Raw genomic sequence first — 21,598 nt, 5'->3', positions numbered from 1 at the left:
CATAATACGACGTGTAAGCTTCTAAACTGAAATATCTGAACCAAATCATAAGACGACGTGTAAGCTTCTAAACTGAAATATCTGAACCTCATCATGCCACATGTCACTTTTTTTTCGAATTTAAATATGAGGGCAAGTGATATTCATTAAAAAAAAGTATTCATTTTGAAATCCACTTAACAACGATTTCCAATCAGTCGGTTTCCGCTTATTGTGACCTGTCAGTCACCCACCCTTTCCAGCTCCGTTACGCCGAACCCAAACAACCTCTCATAAGCTGGGAAAATTAATGAAAGTGTAAAACGTGAAATGCCTCTCGTAAAACGCTTTATATCTATTTACCACTTTGATAGGTACACGTTATTATTTCAGTTGTGTCGTCCGCGCGTCTTACCTTCCGCCGAAAAATCCATCCGGCTGTATACTAGGAATTACATATACGTGTGTTTGTTGCATGCCTCTTTAATTGTTGACCTACTTTAATTCAGATCGATTTACGATTGCAGATAGGAAGGAAGACTACGAGTAACATGAAGATTACCATGTTTAATGTCGTCTGCTCAAGAGCAATTTATCGTCTGCTCTGACATCCGAGTCGACTGCTGCTTAATTAAAGGTAGGCGAAGTCATTCGATATGTGGATAGCTGGAGATCTTCATCCACTCTGGACATGTTAATATTTAATCTCCTTCTCCGCCTTTATTGATCTTATTGTCTGCGTTAGCAGCGGCACGACCTGAAGCCGGATTAAGTGGAACGGAGAGAGAGAGACAGAGAGAGACAGAGAGAGACAGAGAGGATGGGAGAGAGAGAGGATGGGAGAGAAGGAGTGAGAGGGGATGGGAGAGAGGGAGAGAGAGAGGATGGGAGAGAGGGAGAGAGAGAGGATGGGAGAGAGAGAGAGAGAGGATGGGAGAGAGAGAGCATTGGAGGGAGGGAGAGAGAGGATGTGAGAGAGAGAGGATGGGAGAGAGAGGATGTGAGAGAGAGAGAGGATGGGGAGAGAGGGAGAGAGAGGATGGGAGAGAGAGAGCATTGGAGGGAGGGAGAGAGAGGATGTGAGAGAGAGAGGATGGGAGAGAGGGAGAGAGGGGATGAGAGAGAAAGGATGCGAGAGAGAGAGGGTGGGAGAGAGTGAGGATGGGGAAGAGAGAGAGAGGATGGGAGAGAGAGAGAATGGGACAGAGAGAGAGCATGGCGGGAGGGAGAGAGAGAGGGAGAGAGAGGATGGGAGAGAGGGAGAGGGAGAGAGAGCATGGGAGGGAAGGAGAGAGAGGATGAGAGAGAGGGAGAGAGAGGATGGCAGGAGGGAGAGAGAGGATGGGAGAGAGAGAGAGGGAGAGAGAGGATGGGAGAGAGAGAGAGGGAGAGAGAGCATGGCAGGAGGGAGAGAGAGGATGGGAGAGAGAGAGAGGGAGAGAGAGGATGGGAGAGAGAGAGAGGGAGAGAGAGGATGGGAGAGAGAGAGGGAGAGAGAGGATGGGAGAGAGGGAGAGAGAGGATGGGAGAGAGAGAGAGGGAGAGAGAGGATGGGAGAGAGAGAGAGGGAGAGAGAGCATGGCAGGAGGGAGAGAGAGGATGGGAGAGAGAGAGAGGGAGAGAGAGGATGGGAGAGAGAGAGAGGGAGAGAGAGGATGGGAGAGAGAGAGGGAGAGAGAGGATGGGAGAGAGGGAGAGAGAGGATGGGAGAGAGAGAGAGGGAGAGAGAGGATGGGAGAGAGAGAGGGAGAGAGAGCATGGCAGGAGGGAGAGAGAGGATTGGAGAGAGAGAGGGAGAGAGAGGATGGGAGAGAGAGAGAGGGAGAGAGAGCATGGCAGGAGGGAGAGAGAGGATGGGAGAGAGAAAGAGGGAGAGAGAGGATGGGAGAGAGGGAGAGAGAGCATGGGAGGGAGGGAGAGAGAGGATGGGAGAGAGGGAGAGAGAGGATGGGAGAGAGAGAGAGGGAGAGAGAGGATGGGAGAGAGGGAGGATGGGAGAGAGAGAGGATGGGAGAGAGAGAGAGGATGGGAGAGAGAGAGCATGGCGGGAGGGAGGGAGAGGATGGGAGAGAGAGAGCATGGCAGGAAGGAGAGAGAGGGGGAGAGAGGATGGGAGAGAGAGAGCATGGCGGGAAGGAGAGAGAGGGGAGAGAGAGGATGGGAGGGAGAGAGCATGGCGGGAAGGAGAGAGAGGATGAGAGAGAGAGGGGGAGAGAGCATGGCGGGAAGGAGAGAGAGGATGAGAGAGAGAGGGGGAGAGAGGATGGGATAGAGAGAGGATGGGATAGAGGATGGGAGAGAGAGGGGGAGAGAGCATGGCGGGAAGGAGAGAGAGGATGAGAGAGAGAGGGGGAGAGAGGATGGGATAGAGAGAGGATGGGAGAGGGAGAAGGAGGGAGGATGAGAGAGAGGGAGAGAGAGGATGGGAGAGAGAAAGAGAGAGGACGGGAGAGAGAGAGGATGGGAGAGTGAGAGCATGGCGGCAGGGAGAGAGAGGATGGGAGGGAGAGAGCATGGCGGGAGGGAGAGAGAGGATGGGAGGGAGAGAGCATGGCGGGAGGGAGAGAGAGGGTGGGAGAGAGAGGGGGGAGAGAGAGGATGGGAGAGAGAGGATGGGAGGGAGAGAGCATGGCGGGAGGGAGAGAGAGGATGGGAGAGAGAGAGGGGGAGAGAGAGGATGGGAGAGAGAGAGGATGGGGGACGGAGGAGAGAGGATGAGAGAGAGGGAGAGAGAATATGGGAGAGAGAGAGGATGGGAGAGAGAGAGAGAGAGAGAGAGAGGATGGGAGGGAGAGAGAATGGGAGGGAGAGAGAGGATGGGGGAGGGAGAGGATGGGAGGGAGAGAGAGGATGAGAGAGAGGATGGGAGAGAGAGAGGGGATGGGAGGGAGAGAGAGAGAGAGGATGGGGGAGGGAGAGAGGATGGGAGGGAGAGAGAGGATGGGGGAGGGAGAGAGAGGATGGGAGGGAGAGAGAGGATGGGAGGGAGAGAGGGAGGATGAGAGAGAGTAGAATTGGAGGGGGGAGGGGTGCTAGTGGTGAGGGAGAAGAATGAGAAAACTGAAAAGCGTGACCATCAAAGCCACATTCTTACGCAAAAATCCCCCGAAAACACCAAAACAACCCTGTCTAAGTATGATGTCAGGCTACTGTTCTGCGTCAAACTCGTCTTTTGTCTCACATTGAACTGACGTGCCGTGCATTTTAACAGAACTGCTCAACGGCGTTACACCAAACCCACACACTCAGTCGTCAGCATGAAATCTGAATGAAGACACACATCGCCGCACGTAAAACACTTCATGCCTTGTTTATTGTAGTACATACATAATAATAATTATATCAAAAGAAATTGTATGATATTGCCTAATATTCAGTATAAATGCACTTCCATGTACATGTATGTACACGTAACATTCTTATCATGTATATTAATGTTCTTTATACGTTTACACATGTTCCAGTGTGCTGGGTAGCTGATAGTACATTGGAATAGCCATGAATAGGACGGCGCATCCACCTCGCGCGACACGAAGTGCATACTTTTCGGATTATACGGCCAATGTATTCTTGTTTGTTTGTTTGTTGTTTAACACCGCACTCAGCAATATTCCAGCTATACGACTGCGGTCTGTAAATAATCGAGTCTGGACCAGACAATCCAGTGATTGACATCATGAACATCAATCTACGCAATTGGGATACGATGACATATATCAACCTAGTCAGCGAGCCTGACCACCCGATCCCGTTAGTCCCCTCTTGAAACAAGCATAGTCGCCTGTTACGGCAAGCATGGGTTGCTGAAGACCTATTCTACCCCGGATCTTCTCGGTTCGCCAATGTATTCACGTTATCGCTATATTACCGTTATTAGATTTATACAGCGGCGTGCTTAACATTACGCAGGCTTTAGACGTCAACCACTGAGGTGAAACCTAGAAATGCACGGGTAAAGCGTTGACTGAGCAAGGATCACTACCGAACCTGGGATTCGAACCCATGCCTGCATTTCATGATTGGGAATGGGTCTGAATATCAGCATAGCGAATGTTGGGAGCGGCATTACCGAACCCTGAACATCTACCTGTAATAGTGTTTGTTTGTTGCTTAAAGCCTTACGGAGCAATATTCAGGCTATATGACGGCAATCTGTAGATTATCGAGTCTGGATCAGATAATCCATGAGCATTGATCTACGCAAAAAGAAGGCGATGGCATGCATCAACAGCGAGACTGACCACCCGATCCCCTTCGTCGCCTCTTACGACAAGCATAGTCACATCTTACAAGCAGAGTCACCTCTTACGACAAGCATAGCCACATCTTACAAGCATAGTCACCTCTTACGACAAGCATAGTCACCTCTTACGACAAGCATAGTCACCTCTTACGACAAGCATAGTCACCTCTCACGACAAGCATAGTCACCTCTTACGACAAGCATGGTCACCTCTTACGACAACATAGTCACATCTCACGACAAGCATAGTCACCTCTCACGACAAGCATAGTCACCTCTTACGACAAGCATAGTCACCTCTCACGACAAGCATAGTCACCTCTCACGACAAGCATAGTCACCTCTCACGACAAGCATAGTCACTTCTCACGACAAGCATAGTCGCCTCTCTCGACAAGCATAGTCACCTCTTACGACAAGCATAGTCGCCTCTTACGACAACATAGTCACATCTTACAAGCATAGTCACCGCTCACGACAAGCTTGGTCGCCTCTCACGACAAGCATAGTCACCTCTTATGACAATCATAGTCACCTCTTACGACAAGCATAGTCACCTCTCACGACAAGCATAGTCGCCTCTCACGACAAGCATAGTCACCTCTTACGACAAGCATAGTCGCCTCTTACGACAACATAGTCGCCTCTTACGACAAGCATAGTCACATCTTACGACAAGCATAGTCACCTCTCACGACAAGCATAGTCGCCTCTCACAAGCGATGGTTAAAGTGTCCGCTCGTCACGCCGAAAGTCCGGGTTCAGCTCCACACATGGAGACAATGCGTAAAGCCCGTTTCTGGTGTCCCCTCGTCATATTGTTGGAATATAGCTGAATGTTGCATAAAACTCAACTCACTCTCTCACTCACTCATTGAGTAAGTTACATATACATTTTCACACATCTGATTGAGATGTGATTTCCAATGTGTATTAAAATATATCAGGTTTCAAAAATATGGTCCTATAGCAATCAGGAAAAAGGCAGTTCTGTCCTCGACTGTGAATTAATATGTCTTGAGGTACAATCTGCCTTTGGTGAGAAATCTCGCACCTTTCTTCTCACTGACCCAGAACTGTCCAGTTCTGTGGAGACATCCGTTCATCACTTATTCAAGCAGAATTCTTTTACACATCTATAATTGCCGTGGGACGTGTCAATGATTCAGCCACCACTCGACATTGGATGTAGGAGCGTGTGTTTGTTAGCAGTTTACAAGGAACGTATGTCTATATGTGCCATTGTCAGGTCGGATAAAATGTTCAAACTCCTTAATTTATTTATCTGTTTGTGTTTGCAGTGCTCGTTTAGTATTCAAATCCTCTTGAGGACCTGTCAGAATAACAATCGCAAATGGTTCTTGAGCAAATAGAATTTTTCGATCTACGAACGCATCTATGGACTTTACGATTCGATATGGTATGAGCATCCTTGTTGTCTTCCATTTAAAGAAAGGCATGGTCTTTGTTCAGTCATCGATTTGTCCCAGTACAGTTTTGAAAACGTGTTTTTGTTTCTCCTAAAAGTGCAATGCTGTCGTAGATGTGAAGGTGTAGATGCAAAGGTCCAGTGACGGGGAAAATGGTTGCTGCAGTTGCCGTATCGCGTCATCTGTTCCCAGTTTGATATCAGCGTTATATAAGAGTCTGCTGGGTGCCACGTGTCGTTCTGTAAGAAAAGTTCGTTGATTTGTGTTGTAGGATTTACAGCGCACTTCTACATCTCCGATTAAACGATTTTTAAAATCTATAGACCGGTCTTTTCCTTTATCACTTACATGTATAACCTATATTTCATCGAAAGTCACGTGTTAGACAGTGTGATCCGTGAAGATCCGGGTTTGAATTGGTCTTCAGCAACCCGTGTTTGTCGTAAGAGGAGGCTAAGCTTGTCGTAAGAGGAGGCTATGATTGTCGTAAGAGGAGGCTATGATTGTTGTAAGAGGAGGATAAGCTTGTCGTAAGAGGAGGCTAAGCTTGTCGTAAAAGGAGGCTAAGCTTGTCGTAAGAGACGACTAACGGGATCAGGTGGTCAGGCTCGCTGACTTGGTTGATGCATGTCATCGATCCGAATTGCGTGGATCGATTCTCATGATATTAATCACTGGATTGTGCAGCGTTTAACAACAAACCAACCAACCAACCAACCGGGTAGGACAAACCAGTGAATAATACCTCGGGATAGAATTGGTCTCCAGCAACCGCGTTGAAAGAAGCCGGGTGGCCAGGCTCGGTGACTCAGCGTGTCATGGTAACCCGAGGGCGTTGACCCCTGCAGCTCACATCACCAATAAATTCATTTCCTGGTTCAGAGACGATTATTAACAGCCCATTGGGGACCCGGGTTAGAATTGATATTAAAAAAACCCAAAACAATGCTTGTTGTAGGATGTAGCTTAATGGACCTGATGGTGACTTGGTTGATAGCGTTTCATCGTAAACTAACGGCGTGGATCGGTGCTCATGATGTCAATCACAGGTCCATACTCAATGATTTACAGGTTGCTGTCATACCAATTAAATAATGCTGAGTGCGACAACGAACACATCTCATAACGTAATGATTGGTCTAAAACAAGAATGAAGACAGTGGTATACGCGAGCAAATGCTTCCTGTTTTTTGTTTTTTGTTTTTTATGGAAGAGCCTCCCGAAGTTAGTGAGTTGCATTTAACGTGAACAGCGTTTCAGTTACCGCACGGGAAGCCATGCACTAACGGGATCGGGTAGTCAGGCTCGCTGACTTGGTTGATGCATGTCATCGTATCCCAATTGGGTAGATCTATGCTCATGATGTCATTTACTGTATTGACTAGCCCATACTCGATTATTTACAGACCGTCGTCATATGGCTGGAATATTGTTGAGTGCGGCGTTAAACAACAAACAAACAAACAATACATCACGGCTTGTCAGCCAGGTGTGGCAGGATACGCGGCGTGATGCAGGCCTTAAGAGGTATAACACGATGATTGGTATGAGTTTGGTTTGTTTGTTGTTTTACGCCGCACTCCTCAATATTCCAGCTATATGACGGCGGTCTGTATATAATCGAATCTGGACCAGAAGATCCGGGGTAGAATGGGTCATCAGCAACCCATGCTAGCCGCAAAAGGCGACTATGCTTGTGTAAGAGGCGACTAACGGGATCGGGTCAGGCTGTTGACTTGGTTGATGCATGTCATCCTATCCCTATCCCTATCGATGCTTATGATGTCAATCACTGGATTGTCTGGTCCAGACTTATTTACAGACCGCCGTCATATAGCTGGAGTATTGCTGAGTACGGCGTTAAACAATAAACAAACAAACAATGACGAGCACGGTTACGTTTGCAAATAATAAAATAATTCCCACCAGCTCTATAAAGGAGCATGGGATGAGTCATCACTCAATGTGCCCTAGATTTAATCATTTTGACATACTTTTGTCTCCCTGCAAAATGTAAGCCACGGAATGTTTTTTAGGACAATCTGACTCGCCTCTGCGCCCATCCATGCGTTAAGATTCATATGCAGTTCGGCTGCACTGACATCAGTATCCAGTATAATGGAATTATCGACGATCAATATCAAGGCGATAATGAAATAATCATAATTTTGCAATAGGCAAATTGTTAGCACACAATCGAGGAATTATATATTTGTATCTGCAAACCTGCTGGCTAAATATTTGAGGTCGTCTCAAAATCAACAGACAGACCTGTCTCAATTGACGGAATTGTTGTTTACAAAGTACGAATCAGATCAATTTGTTATGTATCCTTATAATGTTGTCTTTATGTCCGCGACTTTGTGTGCGGGTGAAATAGTTTGTTTCCCTGAATATGTTGCAAAACTGTTTTGAGATCATCCCCGAGATATCAACCCATTACCCATCGTGTTCAAACCTGTTGTACAGTCAGCGCGTGATTGACAGTTTGTATTAATATGAAATGAACATTTTAATCCCCTGCATATGTGATATGTTTTATTCTATATGGTAATGAATGGTTGTGTTTATAAATATACAATACAGAAGTGAACTAAACTCCGTCCAGTGGTTTGGTTTCTGAGCGATATGCAATATTAAATGCCTGAAGTTATTAAGGTAAAGGGATACCCCAAAGTCGTAAGCGAAGATTTAAGTGTGTCATTAATATTACATGTACTTCTACTGCTGCTGAAAGTCAAAACTACTAATAGTACATTCTGTAGTTCCAACTATAGCCACGACTACTACTACTGCTGGTGTTGTCAAGACTACTACTACTGCTGGTGTTGTCACGACTACTAGTATTGCTGGTGTTGTCACGACTACTACTACTGCTGGTGTGGTCATGACAACTACTACTGCTGGTGTTGTCACGACTACTACTACTGCTGGTGTTGTCACGACTACTACTACTGCTGGTGTTGTCACGACTACTACTGCTGCTGGTGTTGTCACGACTACTACTACTGCTGGTGTTGTCGCGACTACTACTACTGCTGGTGTTGTCGCGACTACTACTACCGCTGGTGTTGTCACGACTACTACTACTGCTGGTGTCGTCACGACTACTACTACTGCTGGTGTTGTCACGACTACTACTGCTGCTGGTGTTGTCACGACTACTACTGCTGGTGTTGTCACGACTACTACTACTGCTGGTGTTGTCACGACTACTACTGCTGCTGGTGTTGTCACGACTACTACTGCTGCTGGTGTTGTCACGACTACTACTACTGCTGGTGTTGTCACGACTACTACTACTGCTGGTGTTGTTACGACTACTACTACTGCTGGGGTTGTCACGACTACTACTACTGCTGGTGTTGTCACGACTACTACTACTGCTGGTGTTGTCACGACTACTACTACTGCTGGTGTTGTCACGACTACTACTACTGCTGGTGTCGTCACGACTACTACTACTGCTGGTGTTGTCACGACTACTACTACTGCTGGTGTTGTCACGACTACTACTACTGCTGGTGTTGTCACATCGACTACTACTGCTGGTGTTGTCACGACTACTACTACTGCTGGTGTCGTCACGACTACTACTACTGCTGGTGTTGTCACGACTACTACTACTGCTGGTGTTGTCACGACTACTACTGCTGCTGGTGTTGTCACGACTACTACTACTGCTGGTGTTGTCAAGACTACTACTACTACTGCTGGTGTTGTCAAGACTACTACTACTGCTGGTGTGGTCATGACAACTACTACTGCTGGTGTTGTCACGACTACTACTACTGCTGGTGTTGTCACGACTACTACTACTGCTGGTGTTGTCACGACTACTACTACTGCTGGTGTTGTCACATCGACTACTACTGCTGGTGTTGTCACGACTACTACTACTGCTGGTGTTGTCACGACTACTACTACTGCTGGTGTCGTCACGACTACTACTACTGCTGGTGTTGTCACGACTACTACTGCTGCTGGTGTTGTCACGACTACTACTGCTGGTGTTGTCACGACTACTACTACTGCTGGTGTTGTCACGACTACTACTGCTGCTGGTGTTGTCACGACTACTACTACTGCTGGTGTTGTTACGACTACTACTACTGCTGGGGTTGTCACGACTACTACTACTGCTGGTGTTGTCACGACTACTACTACTGCTGGTGTTGTCACGACTACTACTACTGCTGGTGTTGTCACGACTACTACTACTGATGGTGTCGTCACGACTACTACTACTGCTGGTGTTGTCACGACTACTACTACTGCTGGTGTTGTCACGACTACTACTACTGCTGGTGTTGTCACATCGACTACTACTGCTGGTGTTGTCACGACTACTACTACTGCTGGTGTCGTCACGACTACTACTACTGCTGGTGTTGTCACGACTACTACTACTGCTGGTGTTGTCACGACTACTACTGCTGCTGGTGTTGTCACGACTACTACTACTGCTGGTGTTGTCAAGACTACTACTACTACTGCTGGTGTTGTCAAGACTACTACTACTGCTGGTGTGGTCATGACAACTACTACTGCTGGTGTTGTCACGACTACTACTACTGCTGGTGTTGTCAAGACTACTACTACTACTGCTGGTGTTGTCAAGACTACTACTGCTGCTGGTGTTGTCACATCAACTACTACTGCTGGTGTTGTCACGACTACTACTACTGCTGGTGTTGTCACGACTACTACTACTGCTGGTGTTGTCACGACTACTACTACTGCTGGTGTTGTCACATCGACTACTACTGATGGTGTTTTCACGAATACTACTACTGCTGGTGTTGTCATGACTTTTACAATTGTTGCTACTGTTGCAACTACCACGACTACTACTGTTACAACTACCACGACTGTTCCTACCTCTGTTGCAACTTCTACCAACACTACCACAACTAAAACCACCACTGTCTCCAAGACTTTTGCTGTGTCCTATGGCATAAACCTGTTCGAGCTTCACGGAAAGATTATCACTTTAATGATCAGTAATCTGCATAACTAACTGATCGGATCAATGGATGATATTGACACATGTCAGCAGCGAGCGTGGCCTGGTTTCCGTGTACTCTGCGCCCTCCGTGCGTGTGTTGTTGTCAATCAGTGCGTAGGGTGCAGGCGGTTGAGCACTGCAGCGTTGGGCCGTGCAAGCGAGCAGCCGTGAAATTGATGTGTTTGCCTGCGCGTACTTAGAGACAATGCTCTCTCGAAGACAGGTCTGAACTGAAGTAGGAAATAGGATTCAACGTCGCGTCCAAGATTATTTTAGATATATAGCGACGTGTATGTACGTGTGTGTGTGTGGCTGGCTTCTTGTACTAGTCCGGACTTTTATAGTACTATCCCACTGAGATACCATGCCGCAGTTTAAAATGTATACTCTACTCAGACACAGTATACTGACTCCAGCCCGACCAGTCCTTGTTTTAGCCCCTTAATGCCAAGCGCCAGACAGGGTAAAAAAAGGTACCATCTTTTAACGTCTTTTGGTATGACGCGGTCGGGAATCGAACTCCCGGCCTTCCGCTCTCCAGGCGGACACTCTACCACTAAACCACGGAGGCGGTCGGGTAAGATGAGAAATTTCAAAGTAGGCGATTTTGGATCAGTAGTGCGTAATACCACCACCATTTTGTCAAGCATTCATTCACCTGACGGGGCATAGCATGTACGCATCTCCCAATGGCGATATGAGGGAGTCAGCCCTACTCCTCTTGCGGCGCTGGGCCAAGTTCAGCCAACGTGGTCGGCGGCCAATGACGTTGACGAACACGTTTCCCTATCTTGTACCGGATGCGATCAATTAGGGGGAAAGGTCTGGGCTCATTGCTGGCCATGGGATTCTGTAGATGTTGTGCTGCTGGAGGTGAATATTGACGATTCATAAGCAGGTGCGTTGTCGTCCTGAAAGACAAAACGTCGATCCAAGCGCCTTGCACACGGGACAACAAAGACATTCGTCCACATTCGTCCCTTTCCGTAACCTGCAAGAAGACTCGTCCCCCTATCGATGAATGTTATGTGCGAAAGTACGACAAACCAATCAGAATGCGTGTATGATTTCAAGTTCTTCGTCAAAGAATCCCTCAGAAATATATTTTTATTTTACATATGTCTTGCATCTAAAAATATACCAAAGACACAATTTAATCTATTCAATCATACTGTATAATTCCGCACGTCCCGATGTGCTTTAAATTGCATCTGAAATATAAATGATATATGAGGAAAATGTGTGAACCATTTGGCAACGAGTTTTAGGTTTGCGCTAAGACGGAACCCGGTCGCAATAATGGCCACGAGAGGTGCACGAGTCGTTATTCACCTTGTCCCGGAATAACACGAGTTGGTCACGGATGCAACAAAGGGTGTCAGTATGCTGTCCCGGTAGTACTGTCCAGTGACCCTTCCTTGCACAATATGGAGAGGGTTCGCTCAGTCATAGTGATGCCACCCAACACCATAGCCGATCCACAGTCAAATCCGTCATGAGGTCAAGGGTTGATATTGGCTTGACGTTCATGACGACGTCACCAGACACGACCACGCCTACAAAGGAAGTGCATGTGAATCGGGGCTCATCTGAAGGCATGACACGTGACCAGCGACGATTACCTCAGTTCGACACCATTGACGTCTGTTTGCAACATTACAATTTGTAAGGGGCGGTACAACACTTCGTTCGTGGCGGTCGTTAATGGAGATGAGCTGCCTGTCGACGAGTACTAATCGTCTGACCCGTAACTCGTATTAATGTAGCCTGATGAATGTTTACAGCAATCCATTCGCCATTTTGAGCTCGATTTCATTGAGCCTCGTTCCGGATCAATCGATTCTGTACTCTTGTCGTTGACCTGTGTCGTCACCATTTTGGGTTTGTTGGCACCTGTTAGTTAGTCTGCTAATCACAGATTGTGTAACATTGAACATATTGGCCACTGCACTGACTTCTGCCAGTTTCCAGCATGCCAACAGCCGTAGACCCCCCGCGCGTTGGCGACGCCGCATCGCTAGTTGATGCACAGACAATGGATGAAATCCAGTAAATCACAACTGTATGATAAGCAGAATCAATAAGATTGTCAGAAATAATGGCAAATACAGATTAATCGACCTTCCTTGAAAGTGTCAAAATCAGGAATGACACCCTACACACGTGTGTGTGCTACTGCGGCACGTGCAAACTATAGGATGTATTTGGCGTTAGGTTTTACAGACATAAACGTTCTTGCATAGGACGTTTGTTGACAACACTTATCTTTGTTCTAATACTAACATTGATATTCATATTTCATTATCCCCTACTCGTTTTGGGGAGTATTAACGCCAACGCCAGAGTAGCGCATTGGATTGTATTCTCCCCAGGGAGCTGAGAATAAATAAGGAATGAACACTGACATGTTAACGGGGTAATAAGAGTACGCTGTGAGTTGCGTGCAATTAGTCTCATAGAAATGCACTTTTTATGTATACATATTATTATATATGTACGAAAGAATATCATTGTTGAATGTAGGCGACTTTGCTTGTCGTAAAAGGCGACTAACGGGATCGGGTGGTCAGGCTCGCTGATGTGGTTGATGCAAGTCATCGATCCCAATTGCGTGGATCGATGCTCATGATATTAATCACTGGATTGTCTGGTCCAGACTCGATTATTTACAGACCGCCGTCCTATAGCTGGAATATTGCTGAGTGCGGCGTTAACCAACAAACCAACAACCATTGTTGAATGTGTACCTAAAATAAATAAATGTAAACATAATCATTATCATAATTTCAGTAATTGTTACAAAACATCTAACCGACCGGATTAGCTTTCTTTTCTAACAAAATTCAAAATGATTAACAGAATTGTTCGCCTTCAGTGGGATTCTTTTAGAAATGCGTTTCTTGTGAAAGACAAATTGGTGTTGTATGTTTTACCATGGAGTTTACATATGACACATATATTGACGCATCGGGTTTACTGAGTTTAAACTCCTTTCATATATATTCAGAAACGTGCAGATGGTTTGCTTTGGGTTCAAATACTCTTGAACATGCCGTACTTAAAGATAACCATCGAGTCACACTAGACGGCTGGATGGCCTAAAGTATCACGTGGCTTAAATACTTCACAATGGAAATTCCTTTGGACAGACGTCAGCAGTGCATCTCGATTACATCTCGGAAAACAAGCATTGTTATTATTAATTCAATTTAATTTTATACTCAATAAACCACAGTGGTACTAGAATATATTGTGAGTAACTATTGTTTTACGCCGCTTTTACTGTTATTCCGGGGGCACGGGTGGCCCAGTCGTCTAAGGTGTCGCGATTCGCTGTGCAGAGTTGCGTCCCTTAGGCTGGCCAGAAACCTATGATTGTGGGTTCGAATCCCGGTTCGCCCCAGTTATGTTTCTAGGTTTGTCAGCACCATACCCGTGCTCGTGGGTTTCACCGAAGTGGTAAACGTCTGAGACCTGCATCACTTCGGGCTTTCCTCCCACATTAAGCTGACACGCCGTGATATAACTGGAATAGTGTTTAAAGCGGCGTTAAACCCAACTCACTCACTACTGTTATTCCAGCAATATCACGTCAGGGAACACCAGAAATGGGCTTCACACATCTTCTGCTTGAATGATTTAACCACTAGGCTCCCACCACCACCCCTAGAAGAGGTTACAAGATTATGCGTACATCAAGATGGTGCTTACGTGGCCATTGCTTAATAGATTGCACCGGAATAAATGAACGGGGATATTGGAGCAAATAAGATAATTAATTGGAATATTTAACCATCTTTCGTGTGATGAGGCCTGACAACGGAACATAAAGGTTACACCACCCGCGAAGATCCGGGGTACGATAGGCCTTTAGCAACCATGCTTGCGGTAACAGGCGACTATGCTTGTTTAAAAGGCGACTATGCTTGTTTTAAAAATCGACTATGCTTGTTTTAAAAGGCGACTGTGCTTGTCGTAAGAGGCGACTAATGGGATCGGGTGGTCAGGCTCGCTGACTTGGTTGATGCGTGTCATCGTATCCCATTCGCGTGATCGATTCTCATGATATTAATCACTGGATTATCTGATCCAGACTTGATTATTTACAGAGCGCCGTCATATAGCTGGACTATTGCTGAGGGAGGCGCTAAACAACAAACAAACAAACATAGGTTACACAATCTTTCGGTGAGTGAATATGGTTTTACGCCGCTTCTAGCAATATTCCAGCAATATCATGGCGGGGGACACCAGAAATGGGCTTTACACATTGTACTCATGTCGGGAATCGAACCCGGGTCTTCGGTGTGACGAGCGAACGCTTTAATCACTAGGCTACCCGACCGCCCCACATTAACTGAGGCTCACGACTGAATTTCATGGTTTTTTCCAGGTGTGTAAACATTAAATAAGGATTACATTTGTATGTTGTGCAACAATATATGGTACATACAGTTCTCGTTCTTGGTGTAAAGCAGAGCACTCAAGCATATAAAGGAATTAATCCCCAAGTTAGGATGAGTTATACAATCAACAAATTCTATCGGGAAAAGTGAATGAGTATGGTTTTACGCCGCATTTAGCAATATTCCAGCAATATCACGGCGGGGGATACCAGAAATGGGCTTCAATCATTGTACCCATGTCGGGAATCGAACCAGGGTCTTCGGCTTGACGAGCGAACGCTTTAACCACAAGGCTACCCGACCGCTCCTCTATCGGAAGAAGGTACGTTAATATGGCTGTCTCCACAAGCATTGATTGATTACAAGTCCGAAATATTTACAAAGGTATACATAACTTATAAGGCAAAATAAATACTTTCTTTTCAGACTGAAACGGGGTTTAATGTAACTATATATTTTACCTTTAGATGAGAGTGTTGGTTCGTTGTATCATGTTTGCAAAAATTGATCAAATGACATTCTTTGCGCAGTGGAGAGCAATCAATGTTTACTTGGGGATTCTTGAAGCGTTCGAGTTAATATTGTATAGTGCCCTTTGTTTTGTTACATAATCCCTCCATCGTCGTTCAATGTTTGCCGTTAAGGTTGACGCCCCGCGTGCTCTGACGACACGGAGCAAGTGCGCGTGCCTTGTTCTACTTCTCTGAGAATCAAGGCCAAGGAATAGCGTGAACCCGCGTTGTAAAGAGCGCATGTCACACAAAGACTGAAGTATTGACCCGTATTGAACGTCCAACGCTCGGGCTGTTTTGCGGTCTCTCGATCAGTACGTGAATTTAGGCCACACGACCCAGTTTATCGGGTAGATCAGCGGGGGAGGACGGGTGGTTGTCATAAAGGCAATTACTGGTATGGCAATTTAATCATCGTGATGTCCGCTTAACGCGTCGTGTGTACACACGTGGAGTGAGGACACGCTGGTGAACTCGGGTATGTGGGTGGGGTGTACTATAGGGAGGGATAGGGTGCTTGTGGGGACAAGTCAGTGTTTGGGGTTCACAGCTCAAACAGTACGTTGGGGTGGTTATGGAAATATGGGTTGGGCATGTTGTTGGGAGTACTGTGAGGGATGTTAATACGTTAAGTTTTAACGTTGTAGCTCGTGTTAAGTTTAATATAGATGAAACGTAAAGTGTGGTAGAAATGACGTGTTAAGTGTGGTAGAGTTGAAGTGTTAAGTATGGTAGAGTTGAAGTGTTAAGGGTGGTAGAGTTGAAGTGTTAAATATGGTAGAGTTGAAGTGTTAAGTATGGTAGAGTAGAAGTGTGGTAGAGTTGAAGTGTTAAATATGGTAGAGTTGAAGTGTTAGGTGTGGTAGAGTTGAAGTGTTAAGTGTGGTAGAGTTGAAGTGTTAAATATGGTAGAGTTGAAGTGTTAAGTGTGGTAGAGTTGAAGTGTTAAGTATGGTAGAGTTGAAGTGTGGTAGAGTTGAAGTGTTAAGTGTGGTAGAGTTGAAGTGTTAAGTGTGGTAGAGTTGAAGTGTGGTAGAGTTGAAGTGTGGTAGAGTTGAAGTGTTACGTGTGGTAGAGTTGAAGTGTTAAGTGTGGTAGAGTTGAAGTGTTAAGTATGGTAGAGTTGAAGTGTGGTAGAGTTGAAGTGTTAAGTGTGGTAGAGTTGAAGTGTTAAATATGGTAGAGTTGAAGTGTGGTAGAGTTGAAGTGTTAAGTGTGGTAGAGTTGAAGTGTTAAATGTGGTAGAGTTGAAGTTTTAAGTGTGGTAGAGTTGAAGTGTTAAATGTGGTCGAGTTGAAGTGTTAAGTGTGGTCGAGTTGAAGTGTTAAGTATGGTAGAGATGACGTGTTAGGTTTGGTAGAGTTGAAGTGTTAAGTATGGTCGAGTTGAAGTGTTAAGTATGGTAGAGATGACGTGTTAAGTTTGGTAGAGTTGAAGTGTTAAGTGTGGTAGAGTTGAAGTGTTAAGTGTGGTAGAGATGCAGTGTTAAGTATGGTAGAGTTGAAGTGTGGTAGAGTTGAAGTGTTAAGTGTGGTAGAGATGCAGTGTTAAGTATGGTAGAGTTGAAGTGTTAAGTATGGTAGAGTTGAAGTGTGGTAGAGTTGAAGTGTTAAGTGTGGTAGAGATGCAGTGTTAAGTATGGTAGAGTTGAAGTGTTAAATATGGTAGAGTTGAAGTGTGGTAGATTTGAAGTGTTAAGTGTGGTAGAGATGACGTGTTAAGTGTGGTAGTGTTGAAGTGTTAAGTATGGTAGAGTTGAAGTGTTAAGTGTGGTACAGTTGAAGTGTTAAGTATGGTAGAGATGACGTGTTAAGTGTGGTAGAGTTGAAGTGTGTTAGAGTTGAAGTGTTAAGTGTGGTAGAGTTGAAGTGTTAAGTGTGGTAGAGATGACGTGTTAAGTATGGTAGAGTTGAAGTGTTAAGTGTGGTAGAGTTGAAATGTTAAGTGTGGTCGAGTTGAAGTATTAAGTGTGGTAGAGTTGAAGTGTGGTACAGTTGAAGTGTTAAGTGTGGTCGAGTTGAAGTGTTAAGTGTGGTCGAGTTGAAGTGTTAAGTATGGTAGAGTTGAAGTGTTAAGTGTGTTAGAGATGACGTGTTAAGTGTGGTAGAGATGACGTGTTAATTGTGGTAGAGTTGAAGTGTTAAGTGTGTTAGAGATGACGTGTTAAGTGTGGTAGAGATGACGTGTTAAGTGTGGTAGAGTTGAAGTGTTAAGTGTGGTAGAGTTGAAGTGTTAAGTGTGGTCGAGTTGAAGTGTTAAGTGTGGTCGAGTTGAAGTGTTAAGTGTGGTAGAGTTGAAGTGTTAAGTATGGTAGAGTTGATGTGTTAAGTGTGGTAGAGTTGAAGTGTTAAGTATGGTCGAGTTGAAGTGTTAAGTGTGGTAGAGTTGGAGTGTTAAGTGTGGTAGAGTTGAAGTGTTAAGTGTGTTAGAGTTGAAGATGGGGTTTAAGTGTTGCGTGCAGGTGGAGAGTTTAAGTGAACTGCGAGATGGATTTAAGTGTTGCCTGCTGGAAAGTGTAAGTGGATGGCGAGCGAGCCTGACCACCCGATCCCAAGTAGTCGCCTCTTACAACAAGTATAGTTGCCCTTTGCGGCAAGCATGACACCTAGATCTTAAAGGTGCCTCAGTCATGGCCAGTCCTATACGTAGTGCAGTTTCGTGAAAAGCGATATAATTCATCAGGCGGATGCAGCCCCATATTTCAAGGCAGCAAAATACGTAGGATTACCCAATGGTGTCACATACAAATTGGACATTTCCTACACACACTGCCGCACGTGCATTTCACCTATATGTTTAAAGGTAAGCAGGACATAGAGCTTGTCTCTTGCTGAAACAACATGTCGACAACCATTCAGCGTCACACAATTCACACACCTGGGGGAAATTGCAGACATTGATTTGTGAATATGAGCACTGCGAAACTAAATATTATTTCAAGAAACCATTTCCTCCACCTTGAATAGTACCCTAGTGCATTTCCTAGACTATTATTGATTTACTGCGTCAGATATAGCATCCTCATCTCCTAGCTGGGTAATCGCTTCTTTAAAGTTCAGCATCATTTTAAACGCTTATCTTGAAGCTGGTGTGTACATCTTTAACGCCTGGGTGATCACGGTTGTAAGGGTGCATGCTTAACGAACGATGTTGCCTATAATTAGCGTATACCGAAGAGCATAATTGTTATCAATGGCACGTTGTTGTTGTTGTTGTTGTTTGACGCCACTCTCTGCAATATTCCAGCAATATGACGGTGACTATTTAATACGCGTATTTGGACCAGACAATCCAGTGATCGATATTGTGAACAACGATCCACGCCTTCGGAGCTCGATGACACGCAAGCAAGCAGGTCACCGAGCCTGACCACTCAGTAGCAAATGTACTGGAGGTACAAGTCAAGGTGAAGGAAATACTGTCTTGACTTGCTACCTAGTTTCGCACTGCTCACGCACGCACAAATCAGTGTCTACACTGTTCTTCTGGTGTGTGCGTCACGCCGAAGACCCGGGTTCGATTCCCGACATGGGTACAATGGATGAAGCCCATTTCTGGTGTCCACCGCCGTGATATTGCAGGAATATTGCTAAAAGCGGCGTAAAACCATACTCACTCATTCACTCTTCTTTATAGTGAATTGTTTGATATTCTGATCGTCTACATCATTTTTGTCAGAGGTATAAAAGGTGATTTTAAATAATCTTCTGAAACTATCATTTTCTAAATTATTCCCCAAATTCCATGTCTGCTTAAAATGTATAACCTGTTCAGCACAAATAAAGTAAGAATTTAAAGAAAACTTTCGAAAGTGTGCAGTCTATTCATAAATCCCGCCCACAGCTCCCCCCCCAAAAAAAAATAAAAAAAAAAATAAAAAAAATAAATAAATAAAAATAAATAAATAAAAATAAATAAAGAAACAAACAAAAAAACACAAACAAACAAACCAACAAACAAAACAATAACACACAAAAATAACAACAACAACAACAACAAAACAGACAAAACTGTATTTCATACTCGGGGGGAGTACGTGTAAATTGTGTACATATACATTTATGAATGACTACAGTGTTTGTTATAAATTTTTTACACTCAGGTTCCCCTCATACCGCTGTTAGATTGTAATAAAGTTGTGTCCTGTCAACCATATGCAGGCACTGTCATTTGTCTGGCCCAGACTTAGCTGATAAACTCGGTACCGCCTCTGTGGTCTAGAGCTAGAGCGTCCGCTCGGAGAGGTTCGCGTCATACCAAAAGACGTTATAAGATGGTACTTGTTGTAACCCTGTCTGGCGCACTGCATTGAGGGCTAAAACAAGGACTGGTCGGCTCGGAGTCAGTATACTGTGTCTGAGTAGGGTATTCATATAAAACTGCTGCATGGTATCTCAGTGAGCTAGCACTATAAATCGGCATCAGTCCGGACTAGTACAAGCAGCCACACACGTGCATGCACGTCGCTATATAAGTGCAATAATCTTGGACGCGACGTTGAACCGAATTTCACCTCACCTCACTGATAAACTCGGGTAGCTGTCAAACCTCAACCTCACAGGCATTCGCGGTCATGTTTTGTTTGTTTATTTGTTTGTTGTTTAACGCCGCACCCAGCAATATTCCAGCTATAAGACGGCTGTCTGTAAATATTCCAGTCTGGACCAGACAATACAGTGATTGACATCATGAGTATCGATCCACGCAAAGGGGATACGATGACATGCATCAACCAAGTCTACGAGCCTGACCACCCGATCCCGTTAGTCGCCTCTTACGACAAGCATTGCCACCTTTTACAGCAAGCATGGTCGTGTATTTGTAACCTGTACCTGCAGTACATTTAGTTTACCGTGGGGGACTTGTCAGTTTTTTAAAGGTGGGGGTGGGGGGTAGGGGTGGTGTTATTGGTCTTAGGACTAGTACTGTATTGCTGACCAACCCACCCATGCACTCATGTTATCTAACACTTTTTCACAGCCACACACACCTTCACATTTTTTTCACCCGCCACAATAATAATTAAACAGTCCCTAAATGATGTTTGAATTTATAAATATACTATAATCAGAAAATAAAACTGGGTCATTGTTTCACCCTGTGAATATGTTAAAACACGTATTTAGGTCTGTGGTTACAATAAAATGATAAAAAATGACTGAAATTTTCATAATTTAAAAGTTCCTACCTATTTCAGTCATTATACAAATTTACTGTCTTTCTATTTTATTATGATAACTGATTTCAAACATTTTGGTGTTGAATTTCATCATCCAGTGACTGGGATTAAAAGAAAACGAAAGATTCATTTATTTTTTGGCGTCTAATCCTAGCGAAATCAGTATATTCTGATATTTTTAAGCCCTTTAGAACTTTTTATATTTTTTAACCAGTTTGTGAAATAAATAGACACACTTTCCAGTTAATTTGTAAAATGACTAAAATATTTAGGCATTTTATAAATTGACTAGATCTAAGCAGAGACCATATACGGCACAGGGCCACGTATAGCCATACTATACTGACTGTACTGATTACATTAATTTTTTTTAATGTAATCAGTACAGTCAGCTGTATAGTATGGCTATACGTGGCCCTGTGATATACGGTATTTGGTCTCTGATCTAAGTGAGTCACATTTTGTCCATTTACTGTGACATTCACATGTTCCCCTTTTCGTATATTTGTCACAAGACTATTACTCGACATTTTTGTCATAAGTCAAAGCTTAAATCAGGTCGACCTATGTGCATGCGACACCAACATGATATGACAATTGTGTTTACATTTTTACCCACACGTGTGACATTGCGGAAATAATTTTCCCGCAATATAGGTCAGAGGTCAGCATCGGCTGCTATGCAACTCTGCTGGGGGTAATGAAGCTACTTTGGCGAGCTTCGGTCGATTCATCCGCGAGAAGAAATAGTTCTGTTTAGACGCCATGTTGAGGCGTCTATGTTTGTATATTATTAAAGTTATGTTATTTGTACTGATTTTATACACAAAAAAACTTTATT

The sequence above is a fragment of the Haliotis cracherodii genome, unplaced genomic scaffold, assembly GCF_022045235.1.
Source record: "Haliotis cracherodii isolate W230 unplaced genomic scaffold, xgHalCrac1.p SCAF_22, whole genome shotgun sequence".
Classification (NCBI taxonomy): Eukaryota; Metazoa; Mollusca; class Gastropoda; order Lepetellida; family Haliotidae; genus Haliotis; species Haliotis cracherodii.
This window is presented reverse-complemented; position numbering follows the sequence as displayed.